The sequence below is a fragment of the Podarcis liolepis genome (genome assembly GCF_965112155.1).
Source record: "Podarcis liolepis genome assembly, chromosome: 6".
NCBI lineage: Eukaryota > Metazoa > Chordata > Lepidosauria > Squamata > Lacertidae > Podarcis > Podarcis liolepis.
The window spans coordinates 55,558,046-55,573,628 of record NC_139559.1 but is presented as its reverse complement, the minus strand read 5'-3'; the positions used below and the strand labels follow the sequence as shown (position 1 = coordinate 55,573,628).

Here is a 15,583-nt window from a genome sequence, read left to right as displayed (position 1 = left end):
CATCCTGCCTGTGTCCCCACATTTTCCCCTACAATGAATTGCCAGTCTTCTGCGTCCAGTTTTGCCAGCCAAACTGATATACATTGTTTGCTTCATAATTTCCAAAGGAACTGGAAATTCCTTCCTTCATAGAATCTGTTCTGCTTGCTGATGTTCTATGATGGAAACTTTCCCCTTAGCAGTTAAAATGTTTGTGAACATTTCGGGACACCAGAAATTCAGAGACTGGCTGGATGGGTTTTACATGGGACAACCAGCTTTGAGCCAATTATGCAGAAGATTAATTGTGTATCATAAAGAATTATGATGCAGCTGTGGATAAGAGGCAGGATCCTCCTGCTGCCATCAGTAGCTCAACATTATAGTGTGCTCCTGGCAACATATACTATGCTGGTGGACAAAGGATTACCGTGAACAATTAATTAAGGAAAAAAAGACTGGATGGGTTAAGCAAATGAACTGTTCCATAATATTAATTCTCAGAGTCAGGGAAGCATAGTGCCCCCCCCCAATAGAATGCATTTCCAATATATTTCAAGATTCAAGGTCCATGCATCAGACAATATGGTTCAGTATGAATCTTCTAGGTTTAAGGTGGAAAACATTTGTCATATAAAAAGGAAGCTCACAGTGCTGTAAACACGCTGTGAGATCTCTCTTTAGCATTAATATCCATCTCTAGCAACCCAGAGAATCAAACAAACTTGCCATTGGCACTCCTCACTCACTCTTTTACCCAGTTGCTGCTACTGGTATCACCCTCCGTCTGGGTAGCAGGGCACCCGTCAGCTGAATGCCTCTGACTGCAGAAGGCTGCACTGCTCCCATCTTTGTCACCTAATTGGTTTATTTCCCAGTTGGATGAGGAGGTGGACAGCAGTAGGAGATGGGTGTGCATGAGAGAAAGTGGGGCAAAAATGACATAGAATTTGATTGGCTGATACTCTAGGCAGGTTTGGGGGAGTCCTTTGTCAACATGTCCTCAGTAGGTCCCTTTCTTGTTTGTCACAGTGACAACTGCTTATTTGCTTGTCCTCTCCCAAAGGGCCCAATTTGCACCAGCATTCAAAGGGCAAGGCAAGTAGAAGCTGCTTCTCCTTGATGTCACTGTTGCTCCCTCCCTCAGAGAAAGGCTGACGAACTGGCAGCAGCATCAGGGGCAGCAGTCCAGGAGTTAGAAGTTGGCTGCCCTGCTGTGGACTGGGCCTTGGTAGGTGCCTAGTGATTCTGACCTCTGATAGCAGCACAGATGCTTGAGGCAAAGCTGGCAGTGTGTTCACAGCACAACAAGCTCTTCTTTTTTTGTATTTCAATTGTCTTCTGATACTTCTTTAAGCATAAAAGTATTTAAGCAGCAGCAGCTTGCTGGATGAGGTGGAACCACTATGCTAACTTCCTGGCAGGTGAGTTGCTTACCAGGAGAGCAGGGAGACATGAGGCAACGCAGAGAGGCCACCGTGGTGCAAATGTGGCAGCAGAGGCAATCAGACACTCCTTGCACTGAGACAACCTCCCCACCACCTCTCCCTTTCAGCAGGCAACAAGGACCCACCTGCTTGGAGGTTAGCATACTGGCCCTACATCACCGCTCCACCCTCAGGAAGCTACGTCTGGCATCGGGTAACAACTTGAAGGAGCCAATGCTCCACCAGTTTGAAGACAACTTTTGTTATCTCCATCAGTTTGAGGACAATGAACTTCATTGTCAATGCACAATATCAGGTTCTTATTGACTTGTGTATCCTATTTTGATTTCACTTGATTGTAATAAGACCTTGGGGTGGCTTACAAAAAGGGAGGGAAATTTCAGTAACAGCAATTCCTTACGAAATTTGAAGCATAACAGTGTATGTCCTAGTACCCCACACTAGCAGCTGTTGCTTTGACCATACCTTTAGAATCAGTCATTTGGTTGTTTTATCATGTCCGCTTGAATATATACTGGAACTCTCTAACCTTTGAACTAACCGCACTCTTCCGACATGCTTGATACTTGAATGGCAATGTTCATGCCACACCATTGTGATTAAACCAACTGAAGGGTGTCATAAGGTTTTGATGCTAAGAATAGGCTCTAGCTGCTCTCAGTAAATTTCACTGTCTTTTTTGTTTTTTTTAACAACGTCAGAATAGTTTGACTGAAGCTATACGGACCACCCAAGTAAGGAATTCACTCATCCTGGGGATGCTCTCATTCGGTAGAGCACGATACTCTTCAGGGTCTTTGGTTCAAGCCCCACATTGGATGAAAGATACTTGTATTGCAGGGGTTGGACTATAATCCTTGTGGCCCCTTCCAACTCTACAAATTCTGTGTTTCTATGAATGCCCATAAGATTATGTTCTCCCATATAGGCTTAGCTTTCATGTCTCACAGTGCTTCTTGAACTTGGGTCCCCAGCTGCCATTGCACTACAACTCCCACCATCCCTAGCTAGCAGGACCAGTGGCAGGGATGATGTCCAACAACAGCTGGGGACCCAAGTGTGAGAAACACTGCCAGCCTTCCCCCAGAAATAATCCTGCAAAAGCTCTTCACATTTTATGCTTTGGTTCTATCACTTGTGCTATGCATGTATCCTGTAAAGTGTGACCTAGTAAACATATTTTTCTTTTTCCAATTGTATATCGTGTCTACCTGCATGAGTCCCACTGCAGTCCTGTGCAGCGTGTACACATTGCATAAACATGGAGGAAGAGCAGCAAGAAATCTTCTCATGTGTTACAAGATAGTTCACACAGTGAACCTGCTAATGTTTGAATATGTGAAGAGGCTCTGCGATTATTCTAGGGCAATGGACTTGTTGACGTCCATCTTCATTTGCTTAAGTGGCTTAGTTTGAGATGGATACCATTCTTCTTCGTAATGGTGCTGGAGAGCTAGTACTATTTCAACAGCCCCACTCTCTCAGCACTAGCTAAATCAGCACAATGGCCCTGCATAGAGGCCAACTTAGAGTAAGAACTCATCAATACTTGTCCCATGCCTAGAACTTGTCCCATGCCTGCTCCTTTGCCATGGAGAACCCACTCTTTAGTGCTAAACTGGAGCAAATGTGAATCTGGAAAAAACCTGTATTGCTGTTTGCTCCTACTGAGTGTTAAAGAGCAGTTTTCCCTGGGCGGAAGCAGTGGGACAAGAGGAAGTGTGGATGAGCCCTTAGCAGACATTTTTGACCAGAGTGGAAGGACAGAAGGCTGTTGAGTTGAAAACTAGGTCTAAGACTTTCTTTAAGAACCTAGTGAGAAAACACAGTACACATTTATTGAGTTTTTAAAATTGCACCTCCTATTTCCACTCAAGGCAGTTTACAATATGCAATTTAAATCCCATATATAAGCCAGAGAACACAGATGTTGTTAAGAGTATAGGAGGAATAGAGAAGCATTAGTTAATCCTACATGGAAAAAGGTTTATGCATTTGCTTACTATTTTTGTTCGGTGTTCTGTTTATTGCTGCTTTGCATTTATTTTGAAGCTGTCTTAAATAGTCACCCACACCATTCATTTTTGAAACCAAAACAGGTGAGATCATGAAGTGTTTAGAATTATGTCTGTCTTGGGATACTTAATAAATTAAACCATATTTTCATACATACTTTCAAACTGGCTACAACTTGTATTAGTTAAAAGCATCTAAAATTTTTGAAACACATAATTTCATTTTATTTTATGATGTCCTTTTGCTAAGCTCATAAAAACACACACACACATGCATAACCCCCATAATCTTACTTATAATAATGTTAGAGAAGTAATCTTTTGCTGGAATTCTGTTTATGCCTCAAAAATTTCCCCTTTAATATTTTTCCACCCCTTCTTCTGTCCGCATTCCTAATCAAACAGTTGCTTGACTATATTTATTTCCTGTGCAGTCAGAGCAAATATAAGTCCAGGATGATTTGGCATTGTGCAAGAAACTGAACTGTCTGATTCTGATTAATGATGCTATCCATCTCAGAAGATAGTAATTCTCTCCTTCAGAGCTTAAGGGGGTGGGGGCTGGGGAATGAGAAAACCACAGAATTCATACTTCACTGTTTTTCTGGGGCATTTTTAGCATTTCATAAGCTGCCGGACTGTCACTGTGACTGTGCCTTTTGTACTAGAATATTTGGTGACCATTCCCCAATGTTACTCCGGTCACCAAGAGCAATGAAGAAGAAACGATTCCAGACAACTGTAATCAAGCCTCAGATGAATGTCTATGAAACTCTTAGAACAGTAAGAGGCCATCTAACTGCATGCCACATAAACACCTATTATTGTTCCATCTTGCCTGTTCTATTATTGTTCCATATTGTCTGCTTGGATTGGCAGAAGCTCTCCAAGGTCTCAACAGGGGTCTTTCCCTTTATACAGTGGAAACTGTATAAAGTCTTAGGATATTGAAACTGGAACTTAGGGCAGGGGGAAAGAAACCATGTACTCTACCATTCGGCTTCAACCCTTCCTGCATCTGATTGCAATTTTCCCCCTAAAGAAAAGATGGCTGATGTGTCCAAGCCAAACCACATGACACACAGGCACTGGTGTCTGACCCATAGATTCAGTCTGTTTGGGCTATCTGCCTCTCCTCCTGATAGGAGCAGGAATGCATCGTCATATCCACACAATTTGAAAACAGTGACCCTGGCCACCTCTGTTGCCAATTCTGGTTATTCATAGTATTATAGAGTTAGGAGAGATACTGGGAGACCATCTCTTGCTTGAATATCTTCATCTGAGAGTTTCCCACCTCACAAAGCTGTTTGTCCCACTGCTTTAACAGTAGTCACTGCCGAAAGTTTCTCTTAAACAGCTTTAAACAAGGTGTTGGACACTTGGGCCCTCCAAACACTGCTGAACTACAACTCCCATCAGTCTCAGCAAGCATGGCCAACATCAGGGGAGAGCTGTACTTCAGTGACATCTGGTGGGCCAAAGGTTCCCCATGTCAACTTTAAACAATCTGAGTCTCATGTACGCTAGGGATTGCCCTTTTCCATCTGGCCATTCCTCAATGTTACTTCGGTCACCTAACCTTTAAAATCTGGGAAGAGGGCAGCAAATAAAAAGGGGCAGGTTGGCAGGGACTTGAGATATGGACATCTCTACTGTTCCACCACCATGCAAAACAGATTACCTGCCGAGATCTGTGAAAGTTATTGCCTGTTATTTGTAAAGCACTTCAGTTTAGGCATGCTGTTAAACTCAGTTTTAATTAACATGTTTGATTTGGGGTAGCTTCAGATTTATTATTTTTTTTGGTATGTTGGGAGTTAAGTTTTGTTTTTTTCCTTTTAAAGAAATTAGTTGAGTTAAAAATTCTACAGACTCTGCCCATGTTGTCAGCTCTGGGCTGCTCACCTCTGGCATAGGCACACTGTTGTTGTTTAGGCTCTCTCCCCCATCCATGCTTCAGTTTGTGGTGTATGTGGACATGTATTTGGAGGTACTAGTCACACTTCCCATCATTTATCTCAAATGCAGAAAAGCAAAAGTAGAAGTTCCCCCATAAACACATGGCAAAGTCTAGGAATATTCGAGACGGAATCCTATGTTCTTGAACCAGTCTAAAAGGCATGTTCAGGGATGATAACAGAATCAAAATAACTAAATCAGTTCTAATGGAAGTGTCTTCGCAGAAGACAAATGTTTCTAAAGCAGGTGTTTTTACAGCAACCTTCTTAAAAGTGTGGATAATAGAACTCTTAGGCTCCACAAGAAATTTTAATTGTTCCAAGCTTGTAGCCTTGCCTATTGCACTGCGGAAGCTACTAGTCTGGCTGGATGTTTTCATGTTTGTGTCTGGGGAGCATAGTGGTTGCTTCTTTGTCGCTCTAAGAATTTTATGATAGTGGTTATTTAATTCATTTGGTTTCCTACGCTGTAGCTGAAAATGAGGTGTGGCATGCATAGGAAACTAAAACGAAGGTGGATTGCTGGAAATATTCACCTTTTCTTGCAGCCAGGGGACAAGAAGATCAAAACAGAAAGGGTGGAGAAAAGCAGGTCTGCTGTTCCCCAAAACTGCCATCTTTGGGACTGCTGGCTACCACTATTGGCAAGCAGTGATTGAGGTTTAGTTTTGAAATGCATTGACTTACAGACAGTTCCACTCTGTTTTCTGGTCCAAACAGGCAGAGTAGGGAGTTGCTTTTCTTCGAGGAAGCCTATCTCACTTGGGAAACAATTGCCCTTGAGAAAAATAAAAGCTAAACTTAAAAGCTTCACCCCCAGTGCTTGTGTAACCATAGAGCCCTGAAGCCAGTGTAGTTTTGCACTGTTTTATATTTAACTTCCCTAAGCGCCTAAAACTAAATGGACCAAGTTCATGGCTGGCACATCACATTGAATTACCTGTTTGGTTTATCTGGTCAAAAGAGCAGCAGAAATCCCTCTGCACCATTTGAAGAAATCTGTCAGCATTTCCGTTATGAAAAGTCCTGCCTCTCCTGTGCTTTTAATTACGTTGAAAGAATTTGCATCTGCATATAAATGCAGTTTAATATATAGCACAAGGACATTTTATTTCTAATAATGAAAAGGAACAGTTTTGCAAGCTCAAACTTATGTTTGTTGCAACCACATTCATTTAAATGCCCAGGGGGTGAGGGATGGAAACCCAAAACACTTGGATAATCTATGGTTCTTCTCTCTCTCAGGAGGACCACTGAAAATGAGAATTCATTAAAATGTTGGCAAATATTTAAAAATCCCATCGACTAGCTCTGAGGGAGAACTGTGGTAAAGACTGTCTAGGGGAACAAAACAATCTTTCAGACTAGTTTAAAATCAGCAGAGTAGTAACCATACAACTGTAAGATGTTGCAACACATCCAGTATTATTTACATCAATGCTTACATTACTGAAACAGAATGTGAACTCAGCAGAGGTTAGTGTATCTTTATTAACATTTATGAGCAGTCCATGGTGCAGTGCCATGGGCTGGTGTGGTTCGGCACAGGTTGAAACCCAATTTCCTGACTGAGGGCCAGCACAAGAACCCTGCCCAGGGTGCTGATCCTTTACAGCATGGCTGCCTGCGTTCTGGTCCAGAGGAGGCAAATGAGTGACCAACAGAGCAAGCAAGGCATGTGTTGCTAGGGACGATGGGAATTGTAGTCCAAAACATCAGCAGGGCACCAGATTGGCAAAGGCTGAACTACACCATGATTTATCTTGGCCTAGGAAGACAATGACGACACATTTTTGATACCTGTGCAAATGTTCCTAGACCAAGGTCATCTCCAATGATCAGCCAACTGTTGCTGAGCAGGAGGCATTTCAGGTACAACCAAACAGCTGCAAACCCAGCCAAGTGGCACTTTTATGCTGCCCCATAAGGGCAATTAAGTGTGGCTGGGCCAAAATGGTCTGGCAGGAGCAATTAAGCCTGTGGATCAGAGATTCCCCACTACTGCTTTAAAATAAACATCCACAATTAAAAAGTACAACAAACAATTCAATTAAAACAGTATAATAATCAAAACAGTTAATTAAAGCAGTTTCAAGTCATGAGATCAGCAGAATGGAGTTACAAGAGCCCCCACTTAAGGGTGTGTTGGTTTTTTTTAACTTTTCAAATTCCGAAAATGAGGATTGCTAAAAAGTTGTAACATGATTTGGGAATCCGAAACATATATTGGTTAAATTGATATAATTTACTTTTGCTTGTAAGCAAAATGTGTGTAAAATTGCATAGAAATCATTAAAAATGATTTCCAAGTAATTGCTGTTATATTATATATATAAATATTTGTTATTATTATTCAGCATTACCTGAGGTTTTCATAAGGTAAAATTAAACTTCCTTGCTTGTCTCAAAGCAGTTTATGTGCTTTTTTATCCAATGTAGACTTACCAAGATAAATGTCCAATCACAAAAACAGCAAATGTGACTTTATCACACCCAGAAACGTATTTTGAAGACCGCCTCACTGAAATTTGCAAAAAAAAGAAAGTTCCACCCTTTAAAATAACATGGTCTACCTACAAGAACTAAATCTCCCTCCCCCACTATTGCATTGCATCCTGTCATGCTGTTAATCTGATCTTGGCCGGGGGGGGGGGGGGGGGAGGAAAGTAGTGGGGGCAGGTTGAGGGCAATTTCCCCTTGCAAACTGAGCCCATCCAAGGGCAGTTTCAGCAGCAATACCCATATTTCGCCTACTGTATTACCTGTTTTTATGCAGCCAAAATGGTACTCTCTGTGCAAAATAGGAAATAAGCAGGCCTGGGGAGACCACAATGTTTGCAGAACTGCAGATCTAGGAGGGACTTCTACCAAATAGTGCAAAATGGACTGATCATACTAAATGGGCAAAGAATGCAGACTTATTGGAAGGAACAGAAAATGGAGTGGGTGGAAATATTCAGAAGCACCCTGCCTTCTACTGTGGAATTAGGGTTAGTAGCCATTGGTAGCCCTATACTCCATCAGTTTGTCTAATCCTCTTGTAAAGCCATCCAAGTTGGTGACCATCATGCCGCTAGTTTAACTATGCATTGCGTGGAAGTACTTTCTTTTGCCTGTACAGTCTCCCAACATTCAGCTTCATTGGTGGTCCATGAATTCTAGTGCTGTAACGATTGGAGACAAGCATACTCTCCATCTACTTTCCCTATACCATACATTACCATCTCTCTTACTTGCTTTTTCTCTGAACTTAAAAGCTCTAAAACAGCGGCTCTCAACCTGTGGGTCCCCAGATGTTGTTGGACTACAACTCCCATCATCCCTGAGCTTTGGCCTTGTTAGCTAGGGGTGATGGGAGTTGTAGTTCAACATCTGGGGACCCACAGGTTGAGAAAGACTGCGCTAAAGGCTGTTAACAGTCCCATTTAGTGGCGTAGTGTGGGAAGGGCCCTGGGTGCACAATTGGGGGGGGGCATGAACCAGGCACAACCCGAGACCCCCCTCGCATCCTCCTGGCAGCGGGGGCTGGAGATCACCTTCTGCATGTCCTCCCATGCCTGGCACGCCCAGCTGCTGCTTCCTTCCCAGGGTCAATCCTGATTCGGTGCACAAAGCAGCTGCAGTGACTGGCTACAACTCCAGAGATCGGCTGTGGCGCGCCCGGCTGAGGCGCCTCCTTCCCTGGGGGCTGAGAGTGGCTGCCACCCACTCTCCTAAACTGGGGCGCCCGAGTACACCCCTGCCCAGGTGCCACAGCAAGCTCCCTCCATGCCCCCCCCAACCCAGGCACTATTTAGATATGCTCTGCCACTGGTCCCAATGAGCATTCTGGCAGCCCTTTTCTGATCCCATTCCAACCCTACAATATCCTTTTTGAGGTGAGGTGATGAGAACTGTTCATATAGTATTCCAAATGCAGTCACGCCATAGATTTGCATGATAGCATTATATTGGCGGTCTTATTTTCAACTCTTTTCCTAATGGCCCCTAGCACAGAATTTTCCTTTTCCACAGCTGCCACACATGGGGCAACATCTTCATCAAGCTATCCACTACGACTCCCAAATTATTGTTCCTAGTCAGTCACCACCAGTTCAGACCCCATGAATGTAGATGTGAAATTAAGATTACATTTAACTGCACTTGCCATTTTACTGCCCAGTTTGGAGAAGCCCCTTTGGAGCTCTTCACAATCTCGTTTAAGCCACCCTGAACACTTTATGAACAAGTTAAAAATCAGAGGTCTTAATACTTACCCTGGAAGAATCCCCTTTCTACATCCCTGTTGGAAGAATTGTCCATTCATTCCTATTCTCTGCTTCCTGTTTACTTAACCGGTTCCTGATCCACAAGATGACCTCTCCTCTTATTCCTTAACTTACTTGGGAGTCTTTGGGGAGGTACCTAGTTGAAAGCTTTTTGAAAGTCCTAGTATATCAGCTGGATCACATCTGCTTGCTGACACTATTGAAGAACTCTGAACAGATTTGTGAGACAGGATTTACAATTTCCACATCTGCCAAATTTTCAAATAGACAATCTCAACTTTAAAATTTGACAATATGTTTCATTGATAATGTCTAATCCATCTTAAATTGGCCTAATAGGCACAGGTACGGAAATTAAATAATACCCAGGTATCACTCAGAAGAATGGTTTAAAAATGACAACTTGGTTTTATGGTAAATAACTTTATTACTTCTTAACTCTTGCTTACATTGCTGGGCTAATCATAGACTTAATATGTTTGAAAGCTTTGGCAAAAGCAAGGCAGTACAATCAGAAGCTGAAGCAAGAATTTTGCATATGGAAAATTAGCATCAAGTGCAAATGTTCTTGCAACAGAACCAGTATATGAAAAACCACTGTGAGAATGACTCACTGATGGACACATTTGTTGTTGTTTTCATGATCTTTTGCAATGTGTTTGCTGGTTTCCACAGCCTTGTTTAAATTCAAGCAAAGACCTTTTTGCACCAGCTCTGTAGGATTTCATTTGCGAGTTGTACATTTAATTCTCCACAGCAGATGGTGTTGAGTGGGTGAAGTGCTGTATATTTGCGACAGATTCCTTATCCTACAAAATTAATTAAGTGCTTCATACTGAGACTTAAAATCAGAATTGTATTATTTGTTAAAAGCTAATTCATGCTTGTGGTTTTTAAGGATGTACACAACACAAGAATTGGTGTTTCGAGTATTTCCTTTAATTAGTCAGTAAATGCAGCCATGTCTTCTAGACTGAAATGCTACTGCTGTTGTAAATTTGAAATTCACTTGTAAATAAGTGTCATATTTTTGGCTGGAGTATTAGTTTTTCCAGATGTTGCTATGCAGAAGGTTGCTAAGGAAATCAATCAGTGTTCAATTATACGCAGTACAATGGAGCTCTCAGAATGCTTGTTTTCCACAAGCTTCCATATCCTACAGAGTTCTTTGAAATAAGAAATGAAAATGTAAAAAGATAACTTCTTGCTTTTTACAGAGAACTTAAGTGTGCTTGAAAATGTTTGGAAACGGTCAATACCAAATACATGGTTAAAGCACCACCATACTATTAGGCAAACAGGCAACTCATCTAGCCAAATGTATTGCCTACAATAGTGACAAATACCGAATCTCAGAAAAAGTTTAGGAACATGAAAAAGTAGCAGGATTTAGTTTTCATCACCCATTCTCATCTCTCCTCGTCCTTAAACATTAGCAAGATATCCTTATGCTCAAGATGTGACTATAGTAATCTTGGCTAACCATTCTTGGGGAAAACACACACACAGACAATATCTGGGTGCAGAGCTTCATATTAAATACACATTTTGGACAATCCTGCTCTAATAACTGAAGTAAATTATAGGCACTCACATTACTGCAAATATTTATTATAAATGTAGCAATTTATGTCAGAAATAGAGCACCAAAAACTGACATCAGGGCCATTAGATGAAACGGGTAGGCAGAAAGCACTGAATGAAGACAGGGAAGAGCTGATTGCAGAAAAACCGGTGGATGTGAAGTACTCTTATATTCACTGCAGAAGTTGTTGGAAGGATGCCCATATCCAAACTATTTTTTTTCTGGTAGTGCAACTGAAGTTGTGTATCAAATACAAGTGACAGGATGAAATATCTGACAAGTTAACAGTATCCATTTTCTAGAGCTCTGTGGTCATGCAGATGTTGTTATTGAACTATGAACATACCTATGCATCATCACGATTAAAATCAGTCTCCTTACCTAAGGAAAGTGTCAGCTCCAGGCTGTGACAAGAACAGGTGTCAACAGAAATCCAGCAGAGGTGTAGTCTAGAATAGGCTAGTTATCACAAAGGAGTCAGCCGACATGAATTCTTGACAGCTCAGTCATAGTAGTCATCAGAGAGCAATACCTAGATCTGTTCCGATACAATGGAAACTGGGCCGAGGTTGGGACTGGAAGCAAGCAAGGTTGGGAAGTAAAAGAGAATAGCGAAGGGTACCTGTTCTCTGTCACATTTCTGTATCTAATGCTGGAGGGTCAAAAGGAAACAGTGAGTTTTCATGAGACTAGCCAGATTTGATGTCCCCTCAGGAGGTTGTCTTCAGTGAAAGGTATCTATGCCTCTTGAGCAACTATTGTAGCAATTCTTTTTTTAAAAAGATCTGAGAATGAGAGAAAGCTGTCTAGAATCGGGGATTCCAGTAGTCATAGCCCAGAGGGCACACAGTTATGTCTTCTTCGTAAGGAAAAAAGATCAACATTTGGGGACAATATTGCAGTTCCCAACCTCTGGTGGACTTGTTTCCACTAATTAGCACCCATAAAATACATGGATAAAGTTTCTATATTCCACTCTCCCTGGAATACAAGCAACCTCCTTCCACACATAATCCACAATCATCATGTGATCAGTGATCTACAATGCACACATAAAGAAACTTGATGATCTTGCAATGTTATAATGAATACTCAAATTTATTTAAGACGGCCGTAAGCTGCAAAAACTCATCCCACAGCATGAAACTAATTATTGTCACTACTGTTAATCTCTTGCAAAAAAAGGAGAGAAATATTTGTTATTAGTAAAAGTCCTGTATAACTGCACACCATCAAGCAGATAGCCGATATATTATTCCAAAGCTTGGACATGAAGAGCAGTGCTGCAGTTTTATGTATTTCCAATTAGCAACAGAACCTGAAGAAAAGATAAATGTGGAGCAAATTTTTGTATTTATGAGATTCATATAAACCTCTAGGAGGCTATCCGAGCTATAAACAAAGTGGAGAAATCTGTTTAAACTCCAAATGAAGGTAAAAATATTTTGCTACTTTTTAAAGCAGAGAAGGGGAACCTGTGATACTCCATGTTGCTAGACTCCAGCTTCAGTAACCCCCCCCCCCCCAACAGTTGGTCTGCTGATAGAAGTTGGGAGTCCAAGCATACATTTAGGGCCACAGGTCCCTCATCTCTGCTTTAAAGGTATCCATGGGAAAGTGCTGAAATCTAGGACAACCTAGAGGATCATAATTCAGCAAACACTACTGCTATGCAAGTTCCAGTAGGGTTTAGAAGTATGAGGGAAATGAACTGATTTCATGCAGCCACAGCGTCCAATTATTTATGCGCATTAGAAGCAAACAAAGGTTGCTCAAGACAGTACTGTAGCAGAGATGCTGAACAGAGCGATGTCTCTCTGGACTCCAGATGCTTACAAAATATACAAGCACTCGGGGATTCAAAATGGATGGCTAACTGGCAAATGGTCATTTAAACTATTTCATGCTATTTGAAGTGATTCCTTGCTTCTTTACACAGGTTAGAGATTATCATTGGACGGTTAAGATAACTACATCATTTGAAACAGGAGTTCCAGGTGTTCCGGCGTTCCAGATTCAACTTGCTTTGGCTTGTTAGTTTTCTAGATCCCTCTACTAGTTTCTGTATACTACAGCCAATGCGTCTTCTGTGTATGGCCACTTAACCAAGGATACAAGGCAGGTGAGTCAAAAGTCTAAATGTTACCAAGTGCTCTTGATTCTTTCTGAAGAATTCTTTCTTGATTCTATCTGAAGAACTGTGCATAGACACAAAAGCTCATACCAAGAACAAACTTGGTCTCTTAGGTGCTACTGGAAGGACTTATTTTTATTTTGTTTTGATTCTTTCAGTAAGCTTAGAGACTGATTCACTCTTGAAATTCTAATTCCAGGGGCTATGGCCATTTAAGGTGCTGTGATTATAGGTTGGTTGATCACTTAAGTGAGTTCTCTGATGCCATTCAAATCACCAGGTTTACTAAATCCTGTGAAATTATTATCAGCAACATCTTCATTGAGCTATCCACTACCACTCCCAAGTTGTTGTTCCTAGTTAGTTAGTTAGTTAGTCAGTCAGTTATCAGATTTATGTTGTGGTTTCTCATTGTCAGGATATATACAAAGGAGGTAATAATCATCAGGGGCTCAGCCTGTATTCCGTTCAGCTTTAACTAAAAGAGAGAACTGCAGGAAAACCAGTGAGGTGGGGAAGAAGCCATTCAAGAGGCCCAATTGGATCGTGGATACTCTCTGATCCCTACAAACACTTAAGGTTAGGAACAAGATTTGGCTGCCATGATTCCATTTTCACTGTTGTCCCTCCCACATTTTATTTTCCAGCTGCCACACAGTATATTTGTTTCTTCTGACTGGATTATTCAGCAGCACTCTCTCCAAAACTGCGATCAATAAGTAGGAAGTACTATTTTTCTATTCTGCACTAGCAATATAGTTAATCTTTAACAAAAGCCATGAGAAATGCCTTTCACTGTTAGGGCTTCTATGGTTATGACCCGCCCTTTGCAGACAAGCATCACTCAGACAATAAAGACCTACAGCTACATCATCACAGCTCCTGAGGAACAGACACTGTTCCACCTTATCCCAAAGAGAATCTGGTTTTGGTTGGCAGCTTATAATTATGAGGAAAAAATGTATACATACTAGATGAGAAAGAGAGACTTGGGCATTATGTAGGAAACCGGCTCTCTTTTCATTCCTCTAAAAACATCCCTGGAACTATTTGGCTGCAATTTGGGAGGCTAAGGCCACTCTTGAGAGACTTCCCTGTACATGTAAATTTCATTTTTTTTTTAAAGGTAAATTTGTTTAGATGTTTTTAGATTTTTGAATTACAGTTAATGGGAAAACATACAACTTTGTTTTATACAGAATGCTTTGGAACTCAAAACACAGACTGAAGCAGAGCAAGTACAGAAACAGACAGATTCAAGGCAAATCTTAGTGCCTGCATACGCCCCTAATAAGTGCATTGTTAACTGCATGCATGGAAAAGTTATAAGGGCTGGAAAGATGAAACCAGAATTTTAAAAATGGGATCTACAGGATTAAAAACTATTAAGATATATGGATGAAGCTGTGGTTATGAAAACAGCTGAACACTTTTAAAAATATGGCAAGTCCATAGCCATTCTACACACTTTCATTTATTGTCTGGACAATTTAAATACAAATAATTCAAACACAACAAGGTTATGAAAAAAAACATTTACAATACTTTCCCTCAGAAATGATCTAAACTAGCAAGTTAAACATGAAGTAATACATTATAACTAAAATATACAACTGCCTGGTCCTAAGAAAGATTTTTTTTAATTTTAAATTTCAGATAGTAAAACACATTGTAGAGAAAAGATTCTGACATGCCTTCCCCACTAATGCTTAGAAATTGCATCAAAACTTTCCCAGCAAACTCCGCTCATTCACAGCAGATGGTGTAGAAAGGTTTTCCCCAAACATTGAATGAGGGCATTTTCGGTTGTTGTTTTTTTGTTTTGTTTCGTTTGAAATTTAAAATCATTTCAAAATGTAAATGAACTGATGACATTTAGGATGCACAGCATTTGCTGTTAAATTATTCTTGTACTACAAAATGTTTGCTGCTTCAGTGTGGAAAATAAATAAATGAAATAAAACCAGTATGTAGTTTACATGCAGTTAGTGGGTATAAGCATGGGGCGGGGGGGGGGGGATGCACAAAATAAGCACAAGTTATAAAGAACCATAACGTTTTATTACCATTAAGACTAAACTGGTATTGAAAAAATTGTATATAACAAGACAAGAAAAGCAATAGCAAATTTAACTATCAACTAGATTATGCATAGCGAGTAACTGTTTCTAGTACTCAGGGAAGAGCATGACC

The 15,583-nt window shown here is 40.9% G+C and overlaps 1 long non-coding RNA gene across 4 annotated transcripts in view; it reads left to right on the top strand.

The window, feature by feature from the left end:
* The window catches only part of LOC310709731, a 93,942-nt gene extending 79,427 nt beyond the window's left edge, over positions 1-14,515 (top strand). For all 4 annotated transcript variants that reach the window (XR_014527647.1, XR_014527648.1, XR_014527649.1 and 1 more), the window contains 2 exons: positions 13,196-13,378; positions 13,809-14,515. This is a non-coding gene — a long non-coding RNA (uncharacterized lncRNA). The remainder of the gene's footprint in view (positions 1-13,195; positions 13,379-13,808) is intronic.
* Positions 14,516-15,583: the final 1,068 nt, after the last annotated feature.